Consider the following 13882-nt stretch of genomic DNA (forward strand, 5'->3'; position numbering starts at 1 on the left):
CCATTGTTTGACTACTCTAACTGCAAAGAATCCTTTCCTATATAGATGTATAAATCTGATGACGCACTGCTCAAGTCACCTGACCACTGCAGCCAATCAAAGGTTGCAGCTGTTGGTGGATTGGTGACGTCCCCTCTGTGTCATGAGGTTTAGGGTTCAAGTCCCACCATCTTGTGCCCGTTACTTCTGACTGGCCAGAAATCAGAAGTTACGTCACAAGAACTCGATGCAAGTAAATGAGAGCTGGAACGAGGCTTTCATAGACTTGTATTGGAAAGTGACAGAAAAAAGACTGGCACATCCAAACTAGTGTGAATAGGTGCATACCAGGAGCAGCTACCTCCATATACAATATACAAAAAAAGGTTGCACTCTATCGTGCCAAAACACGTCAAATATGAAATACATGAAATACGAATAGCAAAATTGCTTTTTGAACATTAGGAAAAAAATTTTTTGAGACGCTTAGCACAGAATTTGGCCAAATAGTGTGAGCCCATCAACCGTCGTCAAGGTGGTCTCATTAAACTGATGGGTAACGGACCTCCCTGTCCAAATGTGAACACTTACCAAAGGCTAATGTCTGCATGCTTGGGTGAATATGGACACCTCTCTCAGCAAAGCCTACATATGGGTTGGCCGGAACCAAGTGTGAATAGATGTAATTAAAAACCAGATGGTGAGGGGAGGAGTGCGCAGTCAGTAAGCTAACATAGAAATGACAGAAAAAAGACTGGCACATCCAAACTAGTGTGAATAGGTGCATACCTGGAGCAGCTACCTCCATATACAATATACAAAAAAAGGTTGCACTTACCCATCAGTTTTTTAATGAGACCACCTTGACGATGGTTGATGGGCTCACACTATTTGGCCAAATTCTGTGCTAAGCGTCTCAAAAATTTTTTTTCCTAAAGTTCAAAAAGCAATTTTGCTATTCATATTTCACGTATTTAATAATAATATAATAATAATTTTATTTATATAGCGCCAACATATTCCGCAGCGCTTTACAAATTATAGAGGGGACTTGTACAGACAATAAACATTACAGCATAACAGAAATACAGTTCAAAACAGAAACCAGGAGGAGTGAGGGCCCTGCTCGCAAGCTTACAAACTATGGGGAAAAGGGGAGACACGAGAGGTGGATGGTAACAATTGCTTTAGTTATTCGGGCCAGCTATAGTGTAAGGCTCAGGTGTTCATGTAAAGCTGCATGAACCAGTTACCTGCCTAAGTATGTAGCAGTACAGACACAGAGGGCTAATACTGCATAAAGTGTATGAGAACATGATGCGAGGAACCTTTTTTTTTTTTTTTTTATTATAAATAGGCCACACAGGGATCGTTAGGTTAATGCATTGAGGCGGTAGGCCAGTCTGAACAAATGAGTTTTTAGGGCACGCTTAAAACTGTGGGGATTGGGGATTAATCGTATTAACCTAGGTAGTGCATTCCAAAGAATCGGCGCAGCACGTGTAAAGTCTTGGAGACGGGAGTGGGAGGTTCTGATTATTGAGGATGCTAACCTGAGGTCATTAGCGGAGCGGAGGGCACGGGTAGGGTGGTAGACTGATACCAGGGAGGAGATGTAGGGTGGTGCTGAGCCATGGAGTGCTTTGTGGATGAGGGTAGTAGTTTTGTACTGGATTCTGGAGTGGATGGGTAGCCAGTGTAATGACTGGCACAGGGTAGAGGCATCGGTGTAACGGTTGGTGAGGAATATGATCCTGGCTGCAGCATTCAGGACAGATTGGAGCGGGGAGAGTTTTGCAAGAGGGAGACCGATTAGTAGAGAGTTACAATAGTCCAGACGAGAATGAATAAGTGAAACAGTCAGAGTTTTTGCAGAGTCGAAATTAAGAAAAGGGCGAATTCTAGAAATGTTTTTGAGATGCAGGTAAGAAGAGCGAGCCAGTGATCGGATGTAGGGGGTGAATGAAAGGTCAGAATCAAGGATGACCCCAAGGCAGCGGGCATGTTGCTTTGGAGTAATGGTGGAACCGCACACGGAGATGGCAATGTCAGGCAAAGGTAGGTTAGTAGAGGGAGAGAACACGAGGAGTTCAGTTTTTGACAGGTTTAGTTTCAGATAGAGGGAGGACATGATGTTAGAGACAGCGGTAAGACAATCACTGGTGTTTTCTAAAAAGGTCGGTGTGATATCGGGAGCAGAAGTGTATAATTGGGTGTCGTCAGCATAGAGATGGTACTGGAAACCAAATCTACTGATTGTTTGTCCAATAGGGGCAGTATACAACGAGAAGAGTAGGGGGCCTAGGACTGATCCTTGAGGAACCCCAACAGTAAGGGGAAGGTGAGAGGAGGAGGAACCAGCAATATTTCATATTTGACGTGTTTTGGCATGATAGAGTGCAACCTTTTTTTGTATATTGTATTGGAAAGTGACCTCCGGCTTACTCCATGACACACAGGAGCTGCCAGAAGGTCACTTTTTGGTGGGAGCAACGCTGGAAAACAATGAAGGTGGCGGCAGGTGAGTATGAGATAGGGGGCAGGGGAATTACATTTAAAGCCCCACTCCAGCCGTGTATTAAAAAAAAAACGCTGGAGTGGGGCTTTAAGAAAATAAGTTAAATTAATAAATCACCTAATTTTCTACTTTTCACCTTCTAGGGATCCTGTCACTTCTACATTGAGAAGGGCTAACTTATAGGTACAATTTGATTTTACCAGTTTAATATTCTTAGTTTCAGCTCTGATTTAGCCTTTTAGGGAAAGCAGGTACCAGAACATTGCTAAATTGTCACTTCAGAACAAGCGCACGATCAAGACACTTGTCATAATTTTAGAAATGTCTCTATGGACCCTTCTTCCTGCTTAGAAACCTCAGAAGGACAAGGAGGATTGTTAAATATTAATTATTCTTATTTTTATTCTGTATCGAGCACATGGTTTCTTGCTGACACTATCAAAAGCTATTTCTGTGTATGTAGCTCAGAGTATAAGTTAACTCCATATACAGAAGACACGTGATCTGTAGAAACCATATATAAACGTCTCTTAGGAGGGGGTGGGGGGCTTTTGTCACGTGGGACGGTCACCTCCCTTCCTTCACCATCATTCTCCATGGACATGGGACAAGACACTAGGAACAACAGCTGTTAGCTACTCCATGCCATGATGACTTCAGACTTTCACACAGACAGATGACTTCTACCATTCAGGACCCTGGAAAGATGAGTAACAGGAGAAGCGCTGATATCTACACATGGACACTCTGTTTGTAATTGTTTCATCTACCTTTTATGTTTTTGTTGCGATGGTGGATAACTCAATAAACCACTATACTTTCGTCAGAATATCATGACATTTTTATTTTAAGAATAACGCACCTGGTTAAGTCTTGATGAGATATTTTTGCGCAATAACGATTTTTAACATTTGGCCAAGCCAGCCAGTTTTGATTTTTTGTGCTATTTTTGCGTGAATTTCCTTCTTCTTGCACACGGGGGAAGACAGAAGAGTTCCGCTAGATTGTGCAAGTATTCAGGAATTCCACTTCAAAATTTCAAGTCACAAAGATCTCACAAGAACCTACGAATGACGGAGACTAACAGGTGTTGTACGGATTGACAGCAAGCACTGGTAGTGCTGAAGAACAGACGTGCTAAAAATAGCCGTGCTGAAGTCCGGAGCCCAGCGTTGTAAAAGCAAAGGGATTACAAGCTGAGATTTCAAGGTAAGACAAATGGATTTGATAAATTCATATGCTAAATCAAGTCAGATAGAATTTGTAAGTTTGTACGGATCTAGCTTAGAAATATTTTGGTCTAATTTATTTGCAGAATGCAGAATAGCGAATTCGAATTTGAATTTAGATTCTAAGCTAATGTCTAAGAAAAAAGAAAAAGAGCAACTTAAAAATATTTTACATATGGTTTATGTATTTAACGAGTTTGTGACAGAGAAGTCCAAAAAAGACAGTGTAGAAAGAATTTCTAAGGAAACGAATGATGTTCCCAAGATTGACTGTAATGAGAAGAGTGAGAAAGATGTGACGCACGTATCTGTAATGACGATGACCACCCAAAGTGACATTGACTTTGTGACACAAAATGAAAAACAAGATGGAGGAAGTGAAGGAGACATGACAATTGACAAAGATGATCTACGAGGGACAGATGTACAAGGGCCACTAAAAATAGACGACTCAGAGGCCCAACTCCAACTTAAATCTAGGAAAATCCTGCTAAAATTATGCAAAATCATTCCTGCATATGATGACAAAATCCATGTGTGCAGAAATTCAGAGATATTTGAAAGTTTTGCTGATAAGTTTGATTTGACTAATCAGGAGAAAAATAATTTGTTTAAAATTTGGCTGCCAGTAACTTTTATGAGAAGATATTCATTAGAAATGCAGAATGAGGAGTATGAAAATATGACTGATGTAGAAAGATTAAGAATTTTGATTTTCTGTGGATTGAAAGAAAATTATCCAGATCTTGATATTCTTCTAAAATTGAAGATTGGCCGGGAAGAATGTACGTTTACTTTTATGGCCATTTTTGAAAGGATTTATAAATTGGTCTGTACGAATTTGAATCAACAATCCATGATAAATTGTTTTGTAAACAAGTTTAAATTCTTAAATCCTGTATCTCGTATAATTGCTACACAGAAAAATTCTTTATACGAATGCGCCCAATCCCTTGATTTTTCTAGAAAACACGAGAATCTTGAAAGGAAAACACATTTTACTAAGTTTTTGAAACCAGTCAGAATTCAATCTTATCAAAAGCCAAAATCAAAATCTCCAAAACTGTTCCAAAATCACATCTATGAAGTACGAAGAAAATTACATATTTGCTACAAACCCTATGAAAAGATTCAGGAGTCTATTAAAGAAATTTCTCTGAAAGATTTAAAATCTGAAGGCTCAGATCTGTCTCTAAAGATGGCGGAAACTGACAGACGGAAGCAGGTGAGTATCCCAGGGGGAGCTCAGCTGAACACTCCATTATCACAGCAGTTCTTCAAAGAGTCCATAGGGTTAAATCTGACCTTACTAAATAAAGCATTTCAGATAATCGACAGAGAGTTACATTTTGGGATAGGAATTGGCTAAATATGTAATTATATTATATGATGAGTTATACAATGTATTATTTATTAATATGTAATTATTCTATTTCAATATAATTCTGCAGTTACATATATTAATATAATATACAGTAAATACTGTAGCATATTTGTATAAGTAGAGATTATATTAACTGCATTTTTATATATATAGTGAAATAATTAAAATATACTCCAGTAAAAAATATTTATAATTACAATTAAATACATTTATTAAATATATACATATGTATAAGATATTTAAATTATTTTGTTTTGAAATAAATATGAAATTAACCTTTATCTTTCATTTCCCTTAGAATTTTACTTTCAAAGCGAGGATTGAACAAAAAATACCTGTTTCATGAATTTATGTCTTATTCACACAGGAAGTTATATTAACTGCATGATTTTTATATATTTAACACTTAAAATAATATATCTAATAACCTAAAAATGTGTGTACTACATGTTTTTCTGTAACATTATGTTTTTTTTTCCTCCCACTGCATGGTGCATGACGTGACAGCTGTGAGTTAAGAAATATCATATAGCCTTGTTTTTTTTTAGTTTTAGGAATTTTCCTCAGCCTATACATTCAAATGGTTTGAGTAACAGGCTTGTACCGAAATAGTGTTGAAACATTCAACTCGGGTTTCTTGTAAATGAGTCCAGTCCTTTCTATAGTTTAAAACATACTGATACTGTTAAATAATATTTGGGGAATATTCAAAGGAATATTAGAATACTAAATTTAATAGATTAAAATGCGCATTGATTGATAATTAGGATACAATATTTTGGGTTAATATACATGTTTTTTATTCTTTGTATGTGAAATGTATTGTGAACGTCTATGTGAGTCACATGTGACAGGTGAGAGAGCATATGAGCAGCTGCTGAGTGAATTTGACATGAGAGGTAATGTAAGAGTGACCAGAGCGTGGTATGTGGAATGTGGAATGTGTATGCACAGTTTGACTGAGGCCTCATGATTTATGGTATGTCAGAAAAAAAAAAACCCAACAACTGTGTGTTTAAAAAAAAATAATAATAATAGGATTCAGTTAAATTATTAGAATATTAAGATATATTTAAATATTATTATTCAACATGTATGCAACATATATTTCTTTAGTTATTATTATTATTTAATAAGTACAATAACACATCAATATGGTTTATCAAGGAAACCTACATTTAGAACATTTTTTCCTAATGATAATTTTTTCATATTTCAGTGTTTTTTATATTTACATAGATGAGTACACATCTTCAAACAAATATATGGCACAAGTTGATATGACAGTTATAAAAATAATGATTTTTCACTTGGGTTTTTACAAATTAATTTTTTCATAAAATAATATTTTTTGATATTAAGGGGGAAATGTGTTTTTGATCCTGATCACATCATCACATTTCATCAATACCTCTTCTTCACACATTTTAATAAAGAAGAAATATTAATAAGGTATTATTGGGTACAATAACAATAAATATTATAAATATCATTTTTTTCTCTAATGAAGGGTATTATATGCAAAGCTGCATAATTTCAATATTTTGGTGATCCAAGGTTATGACAACATCTACATGAGGAAGTATTAAGGGAGTGTGTTACTGAAACAATCTCAGCATTTGTCATCAACATATAAAGACCTTATTTTTATTTTTTATTCTCATTTTTATTTTTCATTTTTTTTCCACTTTTCTTTCAATTTTTATTTTTCATTCTTATTTTTCATCAAGGAAAAATCAATATTTAATAGAGTAATGTCTACAAGCATATTGCTTTATCAAATATAGTGATCATATGGTTTCATTATATAAGAAATGTTTCAATTCCTGAGTTAAATACAACAATTCTTTCACTCATTCATTCATTTATTCATATATATACTTATTTTGGTTCATGGCTATACATACTTACATATTATTGGTTTACTGAACATAAATTAATAAAGTTTTAATAATAAATATCAGCACTTGTTACATAAAAGACATACTGACATCTATGGGTTCAAAAAGAAATTACACCTATGACATAAAAATGTCCAATCACATGAAGAATATGGTAAATAATATATCATTTATTGTTATTATTATTATTATTATTTTATTTTCTAAATATAAATTTCATATTAATATAATTTAATAATTATATGAATATTATTGATTGCTATGGTACGCTGTGATGTTATAAGTTAGGGAAAAGAACCAGATTTGGTATAGAATAGGGAATGAAGACTTCAATCAAGATACCGGAGATACGTTAATAAAGACTTTACATTTTTCTAAATTCAATTGATTCTTAAAAGTTGCAAGAAGAAAAGCCGTTATCCAGAAGTTCCACAAGGTAACAATGCTATGATTTCTGAGTAATAGACTGTGTCAAATACAATACATGTCACCACTGACAACAACTACAGCATCCATCACTGACTATGAGTACAGTATCAAAGATGAACTGTGTTATTACGTTCCAGTGGTTTCCTATCACCTATAAGACTTCCATGAAAGCTGGTGAACACTCAGGTAATTGTCAGGACGCTACAACCCTGACATGTGTCCTGTGCACTAAGGACTGGTTATGGTGCTATGTTTAGCAAGGAAGAGTCAATGTAACCCTTGCTGTGCTGACCAAAGACGTCACACCTGTCCCAAGACCAGTGCGGACGATATGAGGATTCCAGATGATTTCCAAGGCGAGCCAATGTAAGTCCAGGTCTCTAAAGGTGACACTGCACAGATATTAAAGCGACATTTCATCTATGGACTTTGTTTTCTTATCAACATTTGATTTTATGGACTTTGATTGACACATGACACACGGTCTCTACATATCTACATGTTATCATCTATTACAAAAGACTTATAATAAAGATTGTTTAAAAGAACCAAGAAGACATCAATATGAAGACCAGATGACATCAGACCTGAGATGCTTCAAGTAGATATAGGGAAGTATAATATATATATATATTTTATATGAATATTGGTCACGGCTTACCATAACATGAATTTATATATCATTATATTATTGAGAACATATAACGATATTATTATTAATAATATTATTTATTACATCATTTTGCCAAAGAAGAAAGTAGATTTTATTAATATTTTAATTTGAGGGTTCCAATCAATGTCTGTCACCCTCAAAAGGGGGAATTGTTAAATATTAATTATTCTTATTTTTATTCTGTATCGAGCACATGGTTTCTTGCTGACACTATCAAAAGCTATTTCTGTGTATGTAGCTCAGAGTATAAGTTAACTCCATATACAGAAGACACGTGATCTGTAGAAACCATATATAAACGTCTCTTAGGAGGGGGCGGGGGGCTTTTGTCACGTGGGACGGTCACCTCCCTTCCTTCACCATCATTCTCCATGGACATGGGACAAGACACTAGGAACAACAGCTGTTAGCTACTCCATGCCATGATGACTTCAGACTTTCACACAGACAGATGACTTCTACCATTCAGGACCCTGGAAAGATGAGTAACAGGAGAAGCGCTGATATCTACACATGGACACTCTGTTTGTAATTGTTTCATCTACCTTTTATGTTTTTGTTGCGATGGTGGATAACTCAATAAACCACTATACTTTAGTCAGAATATCATGACATTTTTATTTTAAGAATAACGCACCTGGTTAAGTCTTGATGAGATATTTTTGCGCAATAACGATTTTTAACAAGGATATAAAAGAGGTTAGACGGAGAGGAGTCCAAGGAAACTGCAGGATGGAAAGTCAGCTCTTATCCACCTGGGCTCCTGGGTATGAGACATGTTCACTGCTATATATATATATATATATATATATATATATATATATATTTATTCCTACATATATACAGTGGGGCAAAAAAGTATTTAGTCAGTCAGCAATAGTGCAAGTTCCACCACTTAAAAAGATGAGAGGCGTCTGTAATTTACATCATAGGTAGACCTCAACTATGGGAGACAAACTGAGAAAAAAAAATCCAGAAAATCACATTGTCTGTTTTTTTAACATTTTATTTGCATATTATGGTGGAAAATAAGTATTTGGTCAGAAACAAAATTTCATCTCAATACTTTGTAATATATCCTTTGTTGGCAGTGACAGAGGTCAAACGTTTTCTGTAAGTCTTCACAAGGTTGCCACACACTGTTGTTGGCCCATTCCTCCATGCAGATCTCCTCTAGAGCAGTGATGTTTTTGGCTTTTCACTTGGCAACACGGACTTTCAACTCCCTCCAAAGGTTTTCTATAGGGTTGAGATCTGGAGACTGGCTAGGCCACTCCAGGACCTTGAAATGCTTCTTACGAAGCCACTCCTTCGTTGCCCTGGCGGTGTGCTTTGGATCATTGTCATGTTGAAAGACCCAGCCACGTTTCATCTTCAATGCCCTTGCTGATGGAAGGAGGTTTGCACTCAAAATCTCACGATACATGGCCCCATTCATTCTTTCATGTACCCGGATCAGTCGTCCTGGCCCCTTTGCAGAGAAACAGCCCCAAAGCATGATGTTTCCACCACCATGCTTTACAGTAGGTATGGTGTTTGATGGATGCAACTCAGTATTCTTTTTCCTCCAAACACGACAAGTTGTGTTTCTACCAAACAGTTCCAGTTTGGTTTCATCAGACCATAGGACATTCTCCCAAAACTCCTCTGGATCATCCAAATGCTCTCTAGCAAACTTCAGACGGGCCCGGACATGTACTGGCTTAAGCAGTGGGACACGTCTGGCACTGCAGGATCTGAGTCCATGGTGGCGTAGTGCGTTACTTATGGTAGGCCTTGTTACATTGGTCCCAGCTCTCTGCAATTCATTCACTAGGTCCCCCCGCGTGGTTCTGGGATTTTTGCACACCGTTCTTGTGATCATTCTGACCCCACGGGGTGGGATTTTGCGTGGAGCCCCAGATCGAGGGAGATTATCAGTGGTCTTGTATGTCTTCCATTTTCTAATTATTGCTCCCACTGTTGATTTCTTCACTCCAAGCTGGTTGGCTATTGCAGATTCAGTCTTCCCAGCCTGGTGCAGGGCTACAATTTTGTTTCTGGTGTCCTTTGACAGCTCTTTGGTCTTTACCATAGTGGAGTTTGGAGTCAGACTGTTTGAGGGTGTGCACAGGTGTCTTTTTATACTGATAACAAGTTTAAACAGGTGCCATTACTACAGGTAATGAGTGGAGGAAAGAGGAGACTCTTAAAGAAGAAGTTACAGGTCTGTGAGAGCCAGAAATCTTGATTGTTTGTTTCTGACCAAATACTTATTTTCCACCATAATATGCAAATAAATTGTTAAAAAAACAGACAATGTGATTTTCTGGATTTTTTTTTCTCAGTTTGTCTCCCATAGTTGAGGTCTACCTAGGATGTAAATTACAGACGCCTCTCATCTTTTTAAGTGGTGGAACTTGCACTATTGCTGACTGACTAAATACTTTTTTGCCCCACTGTACATGAGACATGTTTATTGCAGATTTACTTTTTATATCTGGTACGTTTTTTTTCTATTCTCTTGCATGTATTATTCATGATCCTTTCAGTGACCTATTATATCATTTAGCCATTGTGTGTGAATCCATTTAGTTTTACATCTTAAAATCCATTATAAAAACAATTACGGTTCAGGTGAATAAACCAGCGGCTATCTGCCATAGTGAATGTGAATGACGTTCTTTCCATGTCCTGTTTAACATTCTCCATTTTACTATGTTGGAGAGAAAGACACAAGAACTGGACATTAAACCAGTAAAAATCTGTACTGGGGTCCGATGAGTCCAAATCGGAGACCTTGAGAATTGAGTACCATTATTATTGGGGGATGTGAGATTGGACAATGAATATTGTAGAATTGACTATGAAGGGCATAATGCAGTCATAAATGATGATCTTCCTGGATTTGTGAAAATGACCAAATGGTGTTTCCCAAATACACGTCACTAAGGTGCTAACATTACGTGCTTCCCAAAAGTTATTATCCCTAAGTGTTACTAGGTGGTCAACCATAGGATTGCTATGGCAGTCAGTGGTTCTTCAGAGACTTGACGCAAAGTAGGTGCGGCGCAAAGGAAGGAAAGAAGGTAAAGGGTGCCCTGACGATGGGGAGAAGGGAGACCCCTAAACATTCACATGAGTTTGCACCCTGCTCTCCCTATCGTCCCTAGACGGGTCCTTCCCCCTGGGCGCCATCACGTGTCTAAGCCCTGGCTGGTCCTGAGCTAGCCCTAGCTAGTGAGTAGGGCAGCAACACAGTAGTTTCACTACTAAGGAAAGGAAACACAGGGAGGGAGACAAGCAGGGAGAAATAAAAAAGTAACTGGAACTCCACGGCTTAAACTGGAACAGAGAGGACAACATAGAAAACCTATAACCGGAATAGGAGACAGCTAGGAGTAAGCTTAAATAATGGAAGGAAGTGGCAGCAAACTGTAGCGCTGAATGGCAGTGGAGTAGCCTGCATACCTGCCATGGCCTCACTTGTAAATTCACTTTGCAGTAACTTATCGGGATCATCATTTGCACTGCAACAGGACAATGCTTCCAACAAACCTCAAGGCTACGTAAGGAGCATGTGACAAAGAAGAATGTTGGAGGCTGCCTCAGCTGACATGGCCTCTACAATCGCCTGACCTTAGCCCAACGGAGATGGTTTGGGATGAGAAGGTAAAGCAGCCGACAAGAGCTCAGCCTGTCTGGGAGCTCCTTCCACACTGTCCAAGCTATTCCAGGTGTTGACCTGGTGAAACTGCTGAAAAAACGCTTAAGGGATGTAAAGCTGTCATCAGAGTAAAAGGGGGGTACAATGAGGAATCTAAGGTGTAACACATTCTGATTTGTTTCATACGTGTTCCTTCACTCTTGTTTCCTCATTACTTTGTGGTTTTGCTGCCTTCAGTCTGAATCTAAAATGTGCACATTCCAATAAGAACAAGCAAAACCACCACATGCACAGGGGTGTACAAACTTTTGACTGGTGCTGCATCTGTCCATATTGTATCGCATTGTAAAAGTGCCATGGAATATGATGTGATATGATGGCAATAAATGAAATATTCATGATGACGAAGTGATCTCATTAATACAGAAATTTACAGTAAAACAAGATGTATGGACGGCTCTTACCGATCACTGACGCAGATGTGAAGTTTTCGAGTCCACACTTTGTTCCACTGGAGTTTTCCTGCAAGAATCCCACAGTGAATATGAGAGGAAAGGGAAAAAGGAATCCTGGATTATCTTAAATCCGGGTGAATGAGAAAAAAAGAAATTACAAGTAAAGGAGAAGGATCTCCTCAAGTGATGATCAAGCAGAATTACCAATCAACCTCATCATTTACACATTGACGGAAATGTTCCTGATAATTCTCTGTATGAAATGATCTTGATCTACTGTGAAGTGGACGCTGTGTTCAGTCACACCAGTTTTGCAGCATAGTCACCACTTTTACAGTACAGCAGCATTTCATCACTACTGAAGATTGACTCTTCCCTCATTCAGCGCTCATCATGTCCTCCCTCAAGAAGTCTCTTCTCTAGACATCCTAGCCCGGGCTCATACATCATGTTTCCATTATCATATGAATGGCAAGGTGTGTGTGCGTCACTTACCTGGGTAACAGATGGTACCAAGGTGATCTATCGGAAGGAGACAAGGTGGCAAAGGTAGAGCGATGCTCTGGATCAGGTTCTGCTGGGAAACCTTAGCTCTCGGCACAGATATGTACAATATGTGACATGTGCAAAGACCACAGTGAAAGTTCTTAATGCTGGTAGCCCTATTACAGCAAAATAATGTGATCTAACTGTTTAACTGTTTCTAGACCGTCCTATGGCTTTAACCATCCGGATGGTCCACATGTTACTCTGCAGTGACATTCTAAAGTGTCACTGCAGAGTCAACAGCGGTACAAGATTGTGGAAGAGGAGGAAGCTGCCTGTGAGGGACGACTGGACCCCAACAGAGAAGATAGAAATGGTATATCGCCATCTTGGCTGTCCTGATTGAGCACTGTGTATACAGTAAAAGAAGGGCTGACAACACCTTCCCTCTGGACCCAGGAATCAGGTGACAACCGGGCGTTGGAAAGTAGCAGGAGCTGCTGAGTCCTAATTGTCGTTTCTGGCCCCACAATCTCACATGTATCTTACATAAAAATAATTGCAATGGAAACGGAACACATTTAGAAATGTAATTTAATTGTCCTTTATGGTGGTTAAAATCATAAATTAATTAAAGGGAACCTGTCACCCCGAAAATCGCGGGTGAGGTAAGCCCACCGGCATCAGGGGTTTATCTACAGCATTCTGTAATGCTGTAGATAAGCCCCCGATGTTACCTGAAAGAGGAGAAAAAGACGTTATATTATACTCACCCAGGGGCGGTCCCCGCTGCTGGTCAGGTCGGATGGGCGTCTCCGGTCCGCTGCGGCGCCTCCTATCTTCTTTCCATGACGTCCTCTTCTGATCTTCAGCCACGGCTCCGGCGCAGGCGTACTTTGCTCTGCCCTCTTGAGGGCAGATTATAGTACTGCAGTGCGCAGGCGCCGGAAAGGTCAGAGGCCCGGCGCCTGCGCACTGCAGTACTTTGTCTGCCCTCAACAGGGCAGAGCAAAGTACGCCTGCGCCGGAGCCGTGGCTGAAGATCAGAAGAGGACGTCATGGAAAGAAGATAGGAGGCGCCGCAGCGGACCGGAGACGCCCATCCGACCTGACCAGCAGCAGGACCGCCCCTAGGTGAGTATAATATAACGTCTTTTTCTCCTCTTTCAGGTAACATCGGGG

General features: G+C 38.7%; 1 pseudogene; it reads right to left on the reverse strand.

Annotated features, from left to right (window-relative positions):
- Nucleotides 1-13882, reverse strand: part of LOC138637640 (zinc finger protein 850-like) — a 136413-nt pseudogene that overhangs the window by 109327 nt on the left and 13204 nt on the right.

The sequence above is a fragment of the Ranitomeya imitator genome, chromosome 5, assembly GCF_032444005.1.
Source record: "Ranitomeya imitator isolate aRanImi1 chromosome 5, aRanImi1.pri, whole genome shotgun sequence".
NCBI lineage: Eukaryota > Metazoa > Chordata > Amphibia > Anura > Dendrobatidae > Ranitomeya > Ranitomeya imitator.